This window comes from Nannospalax galili, unplaced genomic scaffold (assembly GCF_000622305.1).
Source record: "Nannospalax galili isolate Female #2095 unplaced genomic scaffold, S.galili_v1.0 scaffold409, whole genome shotgun sequence".
NCBI classification, from domain to species: Eukaryota; Metazoa; Chordata; class Mammalia; order Rodentia; family Spalacidae; genus Nannospalax; species Nannospalax galili.
The window spans coordinates 983,217-989,844 of record NW_008360308.1 but is presented as its reverse complement, the minus strand read 5'-3'; the positions used below and the strand labels follow the sequence as shown (position 1 = coordinate 989,844).

The window sequence follows — 6,628 nt, the reverse complement described above, 5'->3', positions numbered from 1 at the left end:
AACCTTGCCCATCTTGTGAATAAAAACCAAAAGAATAAGCGGGTTCACTCACGTTCTGAGTGAGGGATGTGGCCAGAAGGGGCTCCACATTAGCACTCACCTGACGGGGAGATGTGCCTCCACGAAATGGAAGGCTCTGGTTTCCCGGCAGCCAAGCAAGTGAGGGTGACGTTGGCTCCTTCGTTGATGGTCATGTCATGTGAAATGTCATATATTTTCGGAGGAACTGAAACAGCAAAACAGAGCACGGTGAGAAACAGCATCTATATGACCAGAGCGAAGCACAGTAGTAATTCAGGGTCCTAACGGTTCACTGGTGAAACACCCTAAGGTCCTCTGAACTGGACAGAAAGGTGGGTCAGAACTCGGACAAGGTTTGGCCTACGAGTTGATATTATTTTAATTTTAATTTATGTGTATGAGTGTATTGCCTGTGTGTACTTAAGTGTACCTATACTTGTTCAGTGCCCACAGAGGTCAGAAGAGGGCATTGAATCTCCTGGAACTGGAGTTATGGATGACTGTCAGCTGCCCTGTGGGTGCTGAGCAGTGAACCTGGGTCCTCTGCAAGAGCAGCAAGTGCTCTTAACTGCTGAGCCAACTCTTCAGCCCCAGAAAATGTGTATTTTATAGCTGTTCCATAAAATATTCTGTAGATGTCTGTTAAGTCTATTTTATCTTTGGTGCAGTGCAACTCTGAATCTTATTCGTTGACATGATGATCTATTTATTTATTAGAGTGGTCTATTGAAATCAAATAACTATAATTGTTTCTGAACTTATCTGCTAGTCGTGTTTGTTTTAATAAATTATATATATATATATTCTTGATGAACGATTTCCTTTATTGTTTTGTAGTGAATGTCATTTCTTCTGTCTAGTTTTGAAGTTCATTTACTCAGATACGAGTATAAATCCTACTTGATTTCTACATCTACTTGCTTTGTATACAGAATTCCATCCTTCCACTTTTATCTTCCATGTCTGCAAGTGAAGAGTGTTTCTTGTAGACAACATATAATTAGATTTTGGTTTATAATCCACTCGGCTAATCTGCTTCTTTAATTGAAAGTTAAGTCCCTTTACATTTATGTTATTATTGAGATGGTTTTGCTGATTCTTATAATTTTGTTTGTTGTTTTCTTGGGTCTTTCACAAATAGTCTTCCCTTTTTTCTCCCCCATTAAGATCAAATGTTTCCTAGTTAACCGAGTTACATATGCTTGTTTTTTTCCTAGTTCCCACTTTTCATCTATTCCTTTCAGGAAATGTATTCTTGCCTATGCTCTCATGACTGATATTGTCCTGCTTTCTTCTCTGGCTGTAGGATTTCATTAAGTATCTTGTATGTTCTGGCTTGATGTTCCTGAAGCATTTTTTGTTTTGATGGTTTTCAAATGTATTTATTTTCCCATCATTTAAAAAAGAATACTTTGCTGGATATTATCATTTTAATTGGCAATGAGTTATTTTTATGGCTTAGAATGTATTATTCTATGATTTTCTGGCTTTTAGGGTTTGTGCTAAAGAGTTAGACATATTCTTTTTGATTTACCTTTAAAATGATTTATTTTTCATAGGGTTTTAAATATTATTTATTTGTTCCATAATTTTGGCATTTTGACTGTAATGTGTTTCAGATGTTTCTTTCTTGCCGTGTCTATTTAGGATTCTGAATGTCTCTTGGGATTGGATCTGACTTTCCCTAGATTTTGGAAATTTACTGCTGTAATATCATTGAATAGAAATAAATTTTCTGTATTTTTAGTTTTTAAATGTTTTGTTAGCTTACATCAATTATAGGTAATGATGTGATTCATTATGACATTTCCATACATGCACATATGTATTTCATTCATGTTCACTCCACAATACCATTTCTTGCCCACTCCTACTACCACTAGCCCCCTTCCTCTTCCCAACTAATTCCCATTTACTTTCATGTCTTTTTTCATGAGTGATCCAATGAATTTCCTTAGGGCTGCTGATTGGAACACGGGTGAGAGCTGTATTACAGGAGCATGTGTACCTTAACAGTGGCTGCACCACTGGAGAAAATATCTCTCTTCCATCAACCATTAACTGAATGAATATATGTTGTCAAGGAGGGCTGGGGTCCCATGACTCCCTCCCCTTTCCATTACAAGGTGCTTATGGGACTAATTTTGTGCAGATTTCCTGCAAATAATCACAGGTCCTGTGAATTCAAGAGTACAACAGCGTTGCACTGTTCTACACCTCACTCCTCTCTTCTAGTTCCACAGGCTCTTTTTTCTACAGTGCTCCCTGAGCTTTAGAGGTGGAGATAAAGATGTCCCATTTATATATGAGCATTCAACGTTCATTTATGTTCAGTGCTTCGACCAGTCATGAGTCTCTGTAGTCATTACTGACCACTGCACACACATGAAATGTTTCTCTGACCAAAGGTGACAGCAACAAGTTGTAAAGAAGATGTCGTATCATCTGACTTCATAATTGTTTGCATTTTCTTAGTAAACAATATGGTTACTTTATGTTTGGTAACAAACTTGTTCTTATATTTTATGGAACAGAGGCTGACTACTCAGGAATATATTCACCTATCTGTGAACTTCTCTCTTAGGACTGTTTTCATTGTATCCCATTGTCTTCATTTTCATTCATTTCCAGGAATCTTTTGATTTAATTCTTCATTTCTTTATTGACGCAGTCATCATTCTATTATTCTCCATGACTTGGGGAACTGTCCGTGGTTTCTTTTGTTGTTGATTTCTAGTTGTATTTCATCATGGTCTGATAGAAGATAAGAAGTTATTTCAATTTTCCTGTATTTGTTGAAACTTGTTTTGTCGCCTAATATATGATCTATTTCAGAGAAAGTTTCATAGGCTGCTGAGAAATATGTGTATTTTGTAGCATTTGGATGAAATGTTCTGTAGATGTCTGTTAACTCTATTTGATCTATGATGTCATTTAACTAATATATTTCTCTGTATTTTCTTTTTTGGTCAAAATGACCTGTGAATGGGTAAGAATGGGATATTAAAGTCTCCTACTATTACTCTGCTGGAACTAATTTGTAACTTTGCATATAATAATATTTGTTTTATGAAATTGAGTATGCATTTTTTCAGTGGATGTATGTTTAGAACCATAAAGCCCTCTTGATTGATTATCCCCTTAATTAATGTGAAGACACCCCCACCCCCATTTAATCTCTCTTGACTAGTTTTTGTTTGAAGTTTATTTTGTCTGATATTAGTATAGTGACACTTGCTGTTTCCTATTTCCCTTTGCTTGAGTGCCTTTTGCTGTCTTTTGACCCAAAGTAGTGACGATCTTTGATGATGAGGCGTGTTTCCTTCAGGCAGCAAATACGTGGATCCCGTTTTTAATCTGCTAGTCAGTATCTTCTATTGGGGAATTGAAGATTTGTTAATTTTTATCTCAGTTCCTTATTCTAATGCCAGGAAATCTTAGTTTCTGGGTTTTCATATAATTAAAATTGTTAAAAATTTAGTGTGTGTGAGCATGGACATGCATATGCCACAGTGTGTATGTGAGGGCCAGAGGACAGCCTTTGGAAGTCAGTATCACCTTCCACCTTCTTAGACAGGGTCTCTCTTTTTGTTTCTGCTACCAAGAAGCACCCTGCAGGCTAGCTAGTCTCCAGTCTTCTGGCTTATTCTTCCTCTACCTCTGGCTATAGCAGTTCTGGGAATTGAACTCAGGTAATCAGGCTTACACAACAAGTGCTTTTACCCACTGAGCCATCTCTCTGACCTGTATTTTTATTTGAAATTTTCCTTTTCAATATTCCTCTTTCTGTTTCCAAGTTTTCAGTTTCCTTGTTTAATTTCTCATCCACATGGCCATCTTTCTTATGTGTTTTATTGACTTTCTCATCTGTATCCTGAGTTGGTTCCTCTACCTCATTCATTTGCTTGTTAAAAGCCTCTTTGAATTCACTGATGTTTTTGTAAGATTTTATTTTATAGTTTTATGTAATTATTTGTTCAAGATTTCAACTGTTTCAGTAGCAAGAATTTCAATAATACAAAAATTATGGTATTTTCATCTTACCAAAAGGAGTTTATAGAGTCAATGCAGTCCCAATCAAAATACCCACAATGTTCTTCACAGAGCTTAACAAAATTATCCTAAAATTCGTAGGGAATCACAAAGGACCCCAGAGAGCTAAACGATCTCGGGCAGTAAACAAAAACGAAAACAAAACAAACAAACAAAAGCAATGCTGACAGGATCACTATATCAGATCTCAGATTATATTACAGAGCTATAGTCATAAAAACAGCATGATACTGGCACAAAAATAGATACATAGATCAATGGAACACAATAGAATACCCAAATATGAGTCCATATAATTTCAGTCACCTGATATTTGACAAAAGTGCAAAGAACACGCAATGGAGGAAAGATAGCATCATCAACAAATGGTGCTGACAAAACTGGATCTCCACCTGCAGAATAATGAAATTTGACCCTTATTTTTCACCCTGCACAAAAGTCAGCTTCAAATGGATCAAAACCTCAATATAAAACCTGAAACCCAGAAATTCCTAGAAGAAAACATAGGCAGCACCCTCCAAGATATAGGCACAGGACTTTCTAAATCAGACACCAGCTGCTCAGTCACTAAGGCCAACAATCAGTGAGTGGGACCTCATTAAATTACAAAGTTTCTGTTCAGCAAAAGAAACAACCAATGAAGGGAAGAGGAAACCCACTGAGTGGGAGAAGATCTTCACCACCTACACATCTGATGGAGGATTAATATCCACACTATACAGAGAACTCAAAAAAAGAAAGAAGAAAATAACCCATTTAAAAGATGGGAGATAGACCTCAACAGAGAGTTCTCAAATGAAGAAATGAAAATGGCTAAGAAGCACCTTAAAAAGTGCTCATCATCCTTAGTAATTGGAGAAATGCAGATAAAAACCATTTTAAGATTCCATCTTACCCCATTCAGATTGGCAAAGATCAAGATAATGAAAGACTCCAAATGATGGAGAGGATGTGGAGAAAAAGGAACGCTCATTCACTGCTTGTGGGAATGCAAACTCATGCAACCCTTATGGAAAGCAGTGTGGCAAACCTTTACAAAACTAAAAATGAATGTAACATATGGTCCAGTGATACCACTCCCTGGCATATACCCAAAAGACTCATCGTACTGTAAAGATACCTGTACATCCATGTTTGTTGCTGCTCTCTTCACAATAGTTAAGAAATGGAAACAACCTAAATGTCCTTCACCTGACGAATGGTTGAGGAGAATGTGGTATATCTACTCGATGGAGTTCTACTCAGCAGTAAGAAAAGATGGAATTATGAAATTTGCAGGTAAATGGATGGAGCTAGAGAGTGTTAAGTGAAGAAACACAAACACAGAAAAGAAAGTGATGTATGTTCTCCCTCATTTGTGGATTGTAGCACCAATCCCTTGTATGTGAGTATGTAAATTCTGATGTAACACCAGGACCCAGGTAAAGGGAAAGGATACATGGAGGTAAAGGAAAAGAACAACATGAAAGGGGGATAGTAGGAAACAGATGTTACCTGAGGGAGGTGGAAAAACTGGGAGTAATTGGGAGGGAGGAGAGGAGAGAGGGACATGCAAGGGACCATGGTGTCGGGGAGGGAGGGAAGTCAGGAGAGGAAAACCAGGAGTCAGGAGGTATTGGGAGGGCGTGGGAATAATGGGGGCACTGTGACTAGGAAGGGAGTCGGGAGGGAAGCTGGATGGGAGAAAAAGAGTGGAAATGAGTCAGTCTTGGGAGCTGGGAAACCTAGAGGGAAAAGTGATGCCCTAAAACCCAATGAGAAATGCTCATTAGAATATCTGAACATTAATGCATATGTATACCTGGGATCTGCTTGGCGGGGAATGCAGTGCTAGATAGAAGAGACCTCCTTTAGGGTGACAAGAATGCCATAAAGCCCTGATCAAAGAAGCTTCTTTTTGTAACATATGGAGGCTACTGCAGAGCTGCACATCTGGTCAGGCACAGAGAACATACGCCTGGGAGATGCTCAGTTGTAGGTGACACATCTGCAGTTGAATCTCTACAACTAAGGCTCATGGAACATAGCAGAATACAGGGTAGAGAGAGGGCTAATGCACCCCTCAACTCCCACCAGTGAGGCTTCTGTGTACACCAGGGTGCAATGTACACAGAAGGCCACAACTGGCCAAGTTTTAGAGAATAAGAGACTGTAGAGTGGAGGATGGGACTCCTATATGGAACCACACCACTCATGGCTTAGGGACCATTGTAGAAGAGGAGGTAGAAAGATTGTAAGAGCCAGGCCTGGTTCATGAACACAGGGAGGTGGAGGCCTCCAGGCCACTGGAGGCTTGCTCATATGAGCCTGTGGCAGCTGTGGCGTCAAACTTGGGACCCATGTCAGCTCAATTAAACATGGGCCCAAAGGGAAGGTGAGAAATAGGTGGCAGGCCAGCACTAGATTGCAAACTATTTGAGACTGCTGTTGGGTGAGGGAGAGTATGACTTACATATGACCACTGGATGAGCTGACTAGACTCCAGTGGACACATTTACACTGAAGGACATTTTGGTACAAACACCTGAATGAACAGGACTTAGCATGTATGGCA

The 6,628-nt window shown here is 38.9% G+C and overlaps 1 pseudogene; it reads right to left on the bottom strand.

Moving 5' to 3' along the window:
* The window catches only part of LOC103726822, an 88,351-nt pseudogene that overhangs the window by 61,703 nt on the left and 20,020 nt on the right, over positions 1 to 6,628 (bottom strand).